This window comes from Petaurus breviceps, unplaced genomic scaffold (genome assembly GCF_028583685.1).
Source record: "Petaurus breviceps papuanus isolate PSGF00001 unplaced genomic scaffold, PetGlider_PUasm1.0 90778, whole genome shotgun sequence".
Classification (NCBI taxonomy): Eukaryota; Metazoa; Chordata; class Mammalia; order Diprotodontia; family Petauridae; genus Petaurus; species Petaurus breviceps.
The window spans coordinates 3327666-3338725 of NW_027187343.1; the positions used below are offsets into that span (position 1 = coordinate 3327666).

Sequence of the window (11060 nt, forward strand, 5' to 3'; positions counted from 1 at the left end):
TCTTTTCCTTCCATAGGACACTGCAATTCTTGACTGTACCTTTTCACTGGCTATCCCTCATGGCTGGAATGCTCCTCCCTTCACTTATGTCTCCTGGCTTCCTTCAAAACTCATCTTAAATTCCACGCTCTGCCAGAGACCTTTTTCAGTACCCCTCTCCCTCCCCATTAATAGTGCCTTCCTTCTTAGATTATGTCCTTTTAATATTCACTTTCAAGTCATGCATGGTATCACCTTCCTGACATCATGATCCTCTTCAACAATGAAGGACAAACAACAGCAACCTATGTGTGTGTGTTTATGTGCGTATGTGTGTGTATTGTAAACAAACAATTTTTGAGTGTTGTCTCCTCCATTAGAATGTGAATTTTGTAAAAGCAGGGGCTATGTTTTTGCCTTTCTTTGTATTCCCATTGCTTGCCCCAATTTCTGGCACATAGAAAATGCTTAATAAATCCTTGTTGATTGGCTGACTGTGTACAACTGAATCCCAGAATCAAAGTTGGAAAGGACCTCAAAGTTCAACTCATACCTGAACAAAAATCTCCAACATTCCACGTAAGTAATCATCCACTCTGTGCTCAAGACTCTAAGTAAGGGGGAAACCACTATCTTCTGAGACCTCCCATTCCATATTTCAGACGATTCTAATTGTTAGACAGTTTTTTTTTTACATCATGCCCAAGTTTGCATCTTGCAAGTTCAATCCAAATTGCTCCTAATTCTTCCTTCTCTGACAAATCTAATCTCCCTTCAGCATTAAAACCATTCAAATACTCAGAGTCAACTAGTGTATCCTCTTTTTTCTCCCCCTACCTCCAGCCAGGCATTCTCTTCTCCAGGGTAAACATTCCAAATTCCTTCCACCAATTCCCAATTTGGCACATTCTCCAGTCATCTCAGTATCCTGGTCATTAGTCTGTATATCCACCAATAGGCAGATGTGATGAATAAGTCCCTTCTAGGTATGGTGGATGGCATGAGCTAAGGCAAGGAGATAGGAGGGGGATGGTGGTCATAGATTTCCAACTGGAAGAGACCTCACAGGTGATAGGGAGTAGTTAATTTTGACTTGAATATAGTGTAGGTGAAGGGGATTAGTTTGAGATAAGACTGGACAGGAAAGCTGGGGCCAAACGCCAGCTTTCAGTAAGCTAGGGATTAGAGTCCTCAGGCAGTTAGCCTAGGACCATTGCTGTGAACTCAAGTTGGCTTTCATTCACAGATAACCCAGTGATGCTCTCATGGAAATCATGGGGGGACCAAGTGAAATACAGTAACATACCTGGAAGCATGTGATTATATATTACTTTCCTTTCTGTTCCTATTTTTCCTTTGGTTTGTATAACAGTTTGTGTTTGTGTTAGAACTATTTGCTATAGGCATATATTTATATGACTGTAGCATGTTGGTGTAAGAAAAAGCAGAAAGAAGCAGCGTTACCAAATGCAAGTGATGCCAATGAACATTTTGAGGACTAAAATGTTGGATGCTTGATGGATTTTGAAATTCTATTTCGAGACTGCCTCAGATAATTGATTTCCCTGTCATGGAATGGATATAGATTAAAATCAGCAGCCATCCAAAACATTGGGTTTTCTTTGCCTCCATTTACAAAGGGTTTTTCATAGTCATATGTTATAGTCTCAGTTTCACAGTTCCTTGTCACATCCCTAAGAAAGGCTCCATAGAAGTTGAATAAATACATCTATCTGTGACCCTAGATCACCCCATTAGTAATGGCAGAGTCATATAAGGCAGTTTTGTTTTTTAAGTAATAGGGAGCCAATGAAATTTATTTAGTAGGTGAGTGACATGGGGTCAGACCTATTGTTTAGGAAAATCACTTTGATAGCTGTATGGAGGATGGATTAGAGTGGGCAGAAACTTGAGAAAGAAAGACCAGTTAAGAAGCTTAGTCCAGATGAGAGGAAGTGGGGGTCTGAGCTAGAGTGCTATGTGAGTAGCAAGAAGGAGGAAGATGTGAGAGATGTTATGGGGTAAAAAAGACAAAATTTGGCAACTGATTGGATATGTGGGGTTAAGCTAGAGTGGATAGTCAAGAAGACACTGAGATTACCTGAGCCTTTTTTTTTTTAAGATTCATGATTATAGCATAGAGATTATAGCATCAATGCCTTTTTTCTCCTTTTTAAAAAAATATGAACTTAACAAATATCAACCAAGATGAACATTTCAATAATATAGAGAACAGAAAAAGAGAAACTGAACTACTATGTAGTTTTAAAAAATACATATTAAATTTAATGTGATTGAAGATGCTAGTACCAGACTTCCATGATTGTTTACTCCTAAACTTCTCTGCTTTTCCACATGTTTCCCACCTCTACATTTTTGTATCTTTCTCTCATGATAAAGAACATATTTTTTATGTCACCCTGATGTCTGAAGTTATGTTGTGTGAGACTGAAGATGCTCTCAAGAGAATGACCAGGATCTTGCCAGGGATTGGGGAGTAGAGAAATGACACGATAGCTGTCACAGTTGTTATCTTGGTGACATCTTTAGATGGCATCTTTGGATGCCAGTCATGGCATCTGTGCAATCTCAGCAGTTTTCTTCAGCGTTCCCAGTGTTATGAAAGAATCTATGCAAAAGCCTCTGCATCCCCTTCCCACATTCAAAAGTTCATTCTACTTTGAGTTCCTCTGCTTTCTGGAGTCCCACCTTTTTTCATATAACATAAATAGGCAGTGGTGGCCTATTCCAAAGAAAAAGGAAAAATCTAGGCTGTCATACTGTGGAAGGTATACTTTGCTTGAAGGTGTTCCCTACTCAGTTGCAAAAGCTATGCAAAGACAAGTGTTGAAGTGTGGCTGACATTTTTATAATTTCCCCTGTGCAATGTGATCCTATCACATGCTTCAGAATTGTTTTGCAACAAAGATGGGTACACATATAGTTCAGACTTGCAAAAGAAACATTTGCTTTTTATATCAGTCTTCATGGCCCTGTATCTCTTTAAAGTTTTTCCATTTCATTTCTGATTGCAAGTGTGCATGTTTCTCTAAACATTCTTCTTTGGATCATATGGTAGTACAAAAGATTGGCAAGAAAAATTTATTTTGTTTTGAGTAACTTTTTATAATGTGTTCTTTCATTTTGACATCATCTTCATTTCCCCATATGTCCCTTGCAAGGAAGGAAGGAAAAGGAAAGAGAAGGAGAGGAGAAAGGAAAAGGAAAAAAGAAGAAAGCCTAGCAAAACTAACCTGGACACAGATGAAGTTCAGGTGTATGAAGAGTATTCCACACACCCAATTCCTTCACCTCTGCAGAGAAAGAGATGAATTGCTTTCTCATATTCTTCTTTTGAGGCCCTCTTGGTCATTATGATGACAGAACATTGTTTTGGTTCCTTTCTTCCCATTTCCATTGTTTGCTTTCCTCTTTTGCTTATTCATTCTGCATCAGTCAATGTAGATCTTCCCATGTTCCTCTGAATTCTTCATATTTGTCATTTCTTACAACTCAGCCATATTCAATTACTTTCATATGCCACAATTTGTAAGCCATCTAGGCTATAATCATGAACATCAGTTGATGGGCAGCTACTTTGTTTCAAGTTCTCTACTACTTTAAAACCTAGTAACTTCTTAACCTCAATATTATCCTCATCAAATCTTGACGATTTTATTTAACATTGCCCACCATGTTGATGATAGTTGATAGACAACCAGAGGGAGATTTAGTGACAAATAAGAATAATTTCATTTATTATTGTATTTGTATTTCCACCTCCTAGCATAGTGATTTAAACACAGTGGGTATAGTAAAGACTTATTGATTCAATCTTTACTTTGGTGATTACAGGTCAGCATCTCCTCTTTCTATAGCCTGTTCAGAAGTCTCTTGTAGCTATCCCAGGTGACATCCTCCACTACAAATTTTACACTTGATGTTCAAACAGATTAGATGTCACTTGGTTATACATTGGTATACTACAAATTATTAATTGAAGCTTAAATTATATTGTGACATTGCTGCAGTAATAATAAGTTTTCTCCTACTCCGTCAATAAAATTTAACTGTTTGAAACTTGAGTGAAGCTAGTGTGTATTTCTATTTTGGAAATACCTTCCTAGCAGAGCTTATCCTCAGGTTATGGCATCTTTAGCTTCAAGAATTCAGGGACAACACACCACAGTGAGATATCAGAGGACTTTAGTGGAGTTTCTCATGGATATCAGGTTAGAAAAGTATGTTAAGAATATATTTTATGATTCTTGAGTGCAGCCATGATGACTTTCTCTTACATTACAATATTTCAAGGATCCATGATGGATCCTTTGGTTGGGATACTCCCTCCACTAGTGTGAATAGCAACTCTCTCAGATGTGTAAATAGCCATCTAGAGTTGTGACTGAATAAAGCAACATCCTGTGGCTGGCCTGGTATTGAGCCCCTCCAATAAGGAGTCTAGCCCTCTGATGATAGACATATAATTGGTCACAGTACTATACCCAAAGCCTTCCTATTCTGGAAATACCTGCCTAGCAGAGCTTAGTCTTAAGCTGTAGTACCTTTAACTTCAAGAGCTTGGGGTCACCTCCACACCACAATGGAGCATCAGAAGACTTTAGTGGAGTTTCTCATATATATCAGGTTAGAAAAGCATGTTAAGAATGCATTTTATGACACTTGGGTGTAATGGGAATGCAAATTTGGAAGATCTTCCCTGCCCCTATGCTAAAGTGCACCTGGAGCCCGAGGTGGGAGGCTTGTTTTTCAGTAGATACTTCTTGATTGGCCAGTGGGTCAATAAGGTTGTTACATTCTCTGAGCCAGGAGAAGGCTATATAAGCCCTGATGTGAGGCTTTGTTTTGGGGCTCACTTTGAGAAGTGTTCTGTGATTTGATCAGGTGAAATTCTGGGAAGCCGTTGTCCAGAGTCCCCCAGCTTTGAAACCCAGATGTTGTTTGGTATGTATGTAATGGTTGGACAGTTTGGAAATCTGTCTACTTGATCTGTTTCTGTCTTGATAATTCTGTCTGTATACTTTGAAGTTCGGGGTGCTGTCCTTTTTCCCCTGAACTAGGTAAACCATACATATTTGACTGATTAAAGTAAGCTTGTTAACCCATTTTGAGTTGCTTTCCTTTAACAAAGCAGATCTAAGAACCTGTGTTGGCAGCAAACCCTGAGGACGCTTGGGGTGCTTGCTGCTACATTGGGAAATTGTTTTAACTCAACAGACTATGACTTTCATCAAAAATCACAGAAACAGCCTTCCAAGAATGGCCATATATAGATGACTCTCCATTTGAAGAGCTTACCTAAGATGACACAGAGTTAATTGACCTTGGACTTTTTGGTGGGATCTATATAGTTCTGTAGACAAACAATGAGCCCAATAAAGGAGGAATGACACCCTGTGCATAGCCTAAAGCTTTGATCAAAAACTCAAAAGAGTAAAGCTATCTCTGAATTCGGCTATGATATCCAGTGGCAAGCTTGTTGATCAGGAGGGAGAATGACATGACACAGTAGAGAAAACACTGTCCAGGCTGAATGTCCCCTGTGCTTGGAATGTTCTGATTCTTCCCTTCTGTTTTGTTGATCCCTAGTTTCCTTCAAAACTCAGCTGAATTGGTGCCTTCTACAGGAAGCCTTTTGAGAGCCACCCTGTTGATGGTGACTCCCCCTATCAGATTACTCTGCATTTTTCTTTTTTATTTCTTGTGTTTATGGTTACGTTGTCTCCTTTGGTTGAATTGTAAGCTTCTCCAGGAAAAGGACTGCTTGACTTGTACGTTTGTGTTTCCAGGGCCTAGCACAGTACTGGCTACATAATAAGCACTTCATAATTGCATATCAATTGCTTGGTTGTCAAAGAGTCTGGGTTAAAATCCTGGTTCTATCTCTGTAATTTCAGACAAGTCATCTGACCTCTGTGGGCCTCATCAAAGAATAAAGGGGGTCAGCTAAACGGTCTCTAAGTTCCTTCCCAACATCTCATCTATAATCTTATGTCACTAGGAGACTTTGAAATGCTTGCTAAATAATCAGCATGCCATCGAACTACAGACCAAAGTCAGTTAGTCAGTAAAAGGAGTAGAACTATCCATAGAGCTGTCTGACCAGCCCTGATCATAGACACCATGCGGGGCCTGTTTTATCAACATCAGCTCCTGAATATCCAGTGGGAGGACAAGATGGTAAAGCTCTAAACTGAAACCACTTTCCCAGCATTGCAGCAACAACTTTCCTGGTGTAGGCCCACTGAGTTAAATACATGAGCAGGTAATAGCAGGAGAGAAGGCAATTTTTCTATAGAGAGTGAAAGCCAAGTCCCCTCAAGCAAGATGGATAAAAGAAAGGTGGGAAGAGAACAAACATTTTTTAAGCACCTACTGTATGCCAGGTTGTATACTCAGTGTTTTACAAATATCACTTTTGATTTGATTCTTACCAACAGGCCTGGTCGGCAGGTGCTATTATTACCCCCATATGACAGTTGAGGAAACTAAGGCAGAGGTTAAATGAAGTGGCCTAGGATCATATAGTGAGTGTATGAAGTTAGATTTGAACCCAGGTCCTTCTGTTTTAGGCCCACTGTTGCATGAAGAAACCCTTAAGGGGGTCACTAAGATATGAGTATAACTATGAATTTGAAACAAATCCAGCCAAATGATTGTCCTAGCATGACATAATTAAAGTAGAATTATTCTTTCTTAGCAAAGCCTTTTCACCAAATTGGAGTGTCTGTGTGACAGTCACTTTGATTGTCCTCTAGTCAAGAAGGAAATTTAATTTGGGTTCAATGTGAAAATCACTGTATTAGCCTTTGTAACAACATCCACATAGAGAAATTGTGATAATGCACTGTCTTTCAAGATAGAGGCTGGCATGCACAATGCAGTCCTACTTTGAGGCATGTGTGCTGACTGTCTCCTGCCTGCTCAGAATGCTTTCACATATTCAAATATCTTCCTCAACCATTTCATGACTATTATGTGCCAGACACTGTGTTAGATGCTGGCAATACAAAGAGAAAAAGTAAGCAATCCTTGACCTCCTCGAGCTTATATTCTGGGAAGAAACAATATGTATACATACGTGAATATGATGAGGTAATTTAAAGAGAGAACACTATTAAGAGGTGAGGTGTCCATTTGTATACCTTGAAAAGGGTATAGTTTATTTTATTTTAAAAATGTATTTATTTACTTTAAGTTTACATCATTCATTTCCACAATCCCTTGAGTTTCAAATTTTCTCCCTCTCCCTCCTCATGGTGGACATGCGATCAAATATAGGATCTACAAATACCTTCACATTAAACATTAGTCAGGTTATAAAGAAGGATTATAACCAATGGAGTGAACAATGAGAAAGAGGAAACAAAACAAAACAAAAAAAAGAGAGAGCAAATAGTTTGCTTCAGTCTGCATTCAGACTCTGTAGTTCTTTCTCTGAATATAAACATCTCTTTCCATCATGAGTCTTTTGGAGTTGTCTTATACCCTTGCATTGCTGAGAGGAGCCCAGTCTATCAAAGTTAGTCATCACACATACATTGTATCTGTAATTGTGTACAAATTTCTCCTGGTTCTGCTCCCCTCACTCAGCATCAGTTTATATAAGTCTCTCCAGGATATTATGAAGTCCATCCACTCCTCATTTCCATTACTTTCATATACCATAACTTGTTTAGCCTTTCCCCAATTGATGGACATCCCCTTGATTTCCAGTTCTTTGCCATCACAAAAAGAGCTGCTATAAATAGGTTTGTACATACAGGTCCTTTTCCCACTTCTATGATCTTTTTGGGGTACAGCACTAGAAGTGGTATTGCTGGGACAAAGGATATTCACTTATTTATAGCCCTTTGGGCATAGTTCCAGATTGCTCTCCAGAATGGTTTAATTAGTTCACAACTCCACCAACAATGCATTAGTGTCATAGTTTATTTTCTTCTGGGCATCATGTAGATCTGGCATTTCAGAATGCTAACATTTCAGACCTCAATCAGTTGTGGGAGACTCTGATTGTAGGCTTCAGTATTTTTCACAAAAGGTTGGTGCTTGGGTTGGAGTCCACCCAATAAAACTCTAATAGGGGAGAAACTTCCCAAATTTTAGTACTGTACAAAATAGGAATGGGTTGCCTTAGGAGGTAGTGGATTTCTTGTCACTAGAGGCCTTAAAGTGGAAGCTAAATGAATGACCACTTCTCAGGGAAATGGTAGCATGGATTTTTTGTTAGATTTGAATTGGACTGGTTGACATCTGGAGTCTTTGCCAACTCTGAGATCCTGGGATGTTGGTCTTCTGGAAGATGAGGGGTTAATGATCAGCAGCAGACATGACCAAAGTCAAACATTTAGATGGCCTGACAGAAGTTAGTGCTGGCTTAAGATACCTACTGTAGGCCACGAATGTAAAGTCACCAAATAAAAAAGAACAAAAAGGGGAAACTGAACATGAATGGATCTGACAGGGGGACACAGAAGAGCAGACCATGCTGAACAGTTCAAATAAACAGGAAAGGAGACAGGTTGTCCAGTGACAAGGAACTTTGGCTACCTTTTATCAGGATGCCCTGCCTAATGCAGCACCTTAGAGGAACCCAGAAAGTTGGGGTCCTGACACTGTGACCTTGCCTGTGGGGGCACAATGAGCCTGTTTTCTGAAGGTCCACACTGTCAGGGTAGACATTAGAGAGTAGAGTACAAACCATTGTCTCTTGCCTTTCATGGATAACCAGACTGTGACTCTGTTTTACCTAGCCACTGTTCAAAGAGTTAAGCCTTTAGGATATATATTTTATTTACGACTGCCTTAAATTGAGTTTCAGGGCAACATGAATAATTCAGACCTGTCCTGTCAGGCTTGTTAGCAAATGGCAAAGAGGCTGCATTTGCTAAGCCTTTCATTTTTATTAACATTACTAATGCAAAATTCTCCCTTTTATGCCTTGATTATTGTCCTCTTTTCACTTCTCCCATGGAGTATCCTATTGTCCATCATCACATTTCTTTCTCCAGGGAATAGTGGTTTTCTAGCAGCCTATTATGGATCTCCCTTCACATTCTATATTCTGTCTCCTTTTACATTCCAACGGTCTTCCACTGCTTTGTGTATGTACACATCCACTGGGGTTCTAAGGACAAAATCCTTTGTGTGAGGAAACCTCTGGATGAAAGCCTAGAAAGGTTGGCTTTTTAAAAAATTATTTCCTGAAGTTCCTTTGGTGAAGAAGTCAGGCTGGAAATCATACCAGAACAGTCGTGTTTCATAGCTACATTGTAATGAGAAGACTATAATTCATAGTCATTAAATTACTTCCTTTGAAGTATAAGAGAAACCAGAACAATCTTTCTGACTCTTTAACCCAAAGGATTACAGTACACATGAATTAAAGTCAAGCGTGTTATGAACTAGCCGAGCTACCTCTGATGGCATAATTCCATCCCCACCCCAATGCTGATTAATTGGTTGAACTCCAACTGCAAGTTGGAAGGAAATAAAGCCCTGACTGACTTATCATTCTACTTTGAGGACAAGGAATGGAGGCTGAGTTGTTGAAAGAGGGAGACTAGAAGGGAAAGATACCATTCAAAGGTCTCTGTTATAACCTTATTCAGCGATGTGATGGATTTCGGTGGAAAACAAGATGACTCAAAGAACCCCTCTGCCTAATATCTGTTCAGTATTTCCCTAGAAGAGTGAGTTGTACAATCAAACACTGACATCCATAGTGTGAAGAAATTTATTCTGGAAAGGGGTGGGGTTGGAGTGAGGGGACACAAAAAACTATGAAAGAATAAGTAATGTATTTTATGTAAGAGTAATAAATAAATGGTGGTAGGTAGCATTGATTAAGACTATTATTTCGAAAGTACGGAAGGTCGTTAGAATCTTGCTAAGAAATCAAGAGATTCCTGCTTAAAGCCCAGCATTTTGTCAATGCTGGGACTTCCTAAAGCTAATTAATATGGTTGTTCTGTTCCATTCCACTTGCTATGGATGGAGATAAGCCATAGAATATAAAGATTTGTGAACTGACCAGACATGGTCAGACATGCTTCTTTTCCTGCTGTACATATTCCCTGGTAATACATTCTGTCAGTGGTATTTATGGCTAGGAATATTTACAATCCTGACCCAGACCATCTTGGTTAGGTCAGACATCTTTATTTCTGTCCCAGTCCACCTACACCACTAGGTGTCAGTGTGACAGCACAGAAACACCTCCCCCCCCCCTCCCCCCGCCGAGGCTTGTTAGAAGAGGGTTTCTTAACCAGTGTGTTGTGTTGGGGGTACACCTACTGGACCCATATGGCCTTGGAGGAGAAAATGAGGCTGGTGACTTTGCACAGCCCTCCTTCACTCAAATCCAATTCATTTGCAAGTCATGTCATTATCTTCCTGACGTCTTGGTCCTTTTCAAGAATGAAGGACACACCAGTGCATTACTCAAATCTGAAGTCCTATGTCACAGAATATTGACTGGACTATGGCTCCAGCTTCCCTCCTTGCATCTGAGAACTGGGCAGCTTCTACAAGGGGACCATGTATTCCTCCCTGGCTCTCTGGTTGTCCCTCTATTTTTTCTTCATCACTATAGCCAAACATATTGTTTTCTAATCCCCACCTCCCAGCTTTCTTTATTAGCACAACTAGAGGATCATGGGCTTTAAGTTAGAAAGGGACCTAACCCCAACCCCCTCATTTTAAAGAAGAGGGTACCTGGGTCCAGAGAGTGTACTGTAAGCCATTTATTCAAGATAACACAGCTAGCAAGTAGCAGATTTGGACTCAATCTTCAAATACGAAGCTCTTAATTTTTTTTTCATTTTTGTTATAAATTTAACAATCAACTAACATAACCAGATGTAAAGAATAAAAAAAGATGATTGTATATGAAGCCATTAACTTTTGCTAACAACAGTTTTTTAATGCCTATTAAATTTAACAAGATAGTAAATAAATACCCTGTTTGCACCCCCTTCTGAACTTTAAAAAAAAATCCTTATGGGGTGTGTGTGTGTGTGTGTGTGTGTGTGTGTGTGTGTGTGTGTGTGTGTGTGTGT

General features: G+C 39.5%; 1 protein-coding gene across 5 annotated transcripts in view; it reads left to right on the plus strand.

Annotated features, from left to right (window-relative positions):
• Window positions 1-11060, plus strand: part of SMYD3 (SET and MYND domain containing 3) — a 1085127-nt gene that overhangs the window by 741138 nt on the left and 332929 nt on the right. The window contains exon 1 of one of the 5 annotated variants that reach the window (XM_069069142.1): window positions 4922-4944. The exons of the other annotated variants lie outside the window; for them this stretch is intronic. The gene's annotated coding sequence lies outside the window, so the exon portion shown is untranslated. Of the gene's footprint in view, window positions 1-4921; window positions 4945-11060 lie in introns of those variants that run through there. 5 annotated transcript variants of the gene reach the window in all.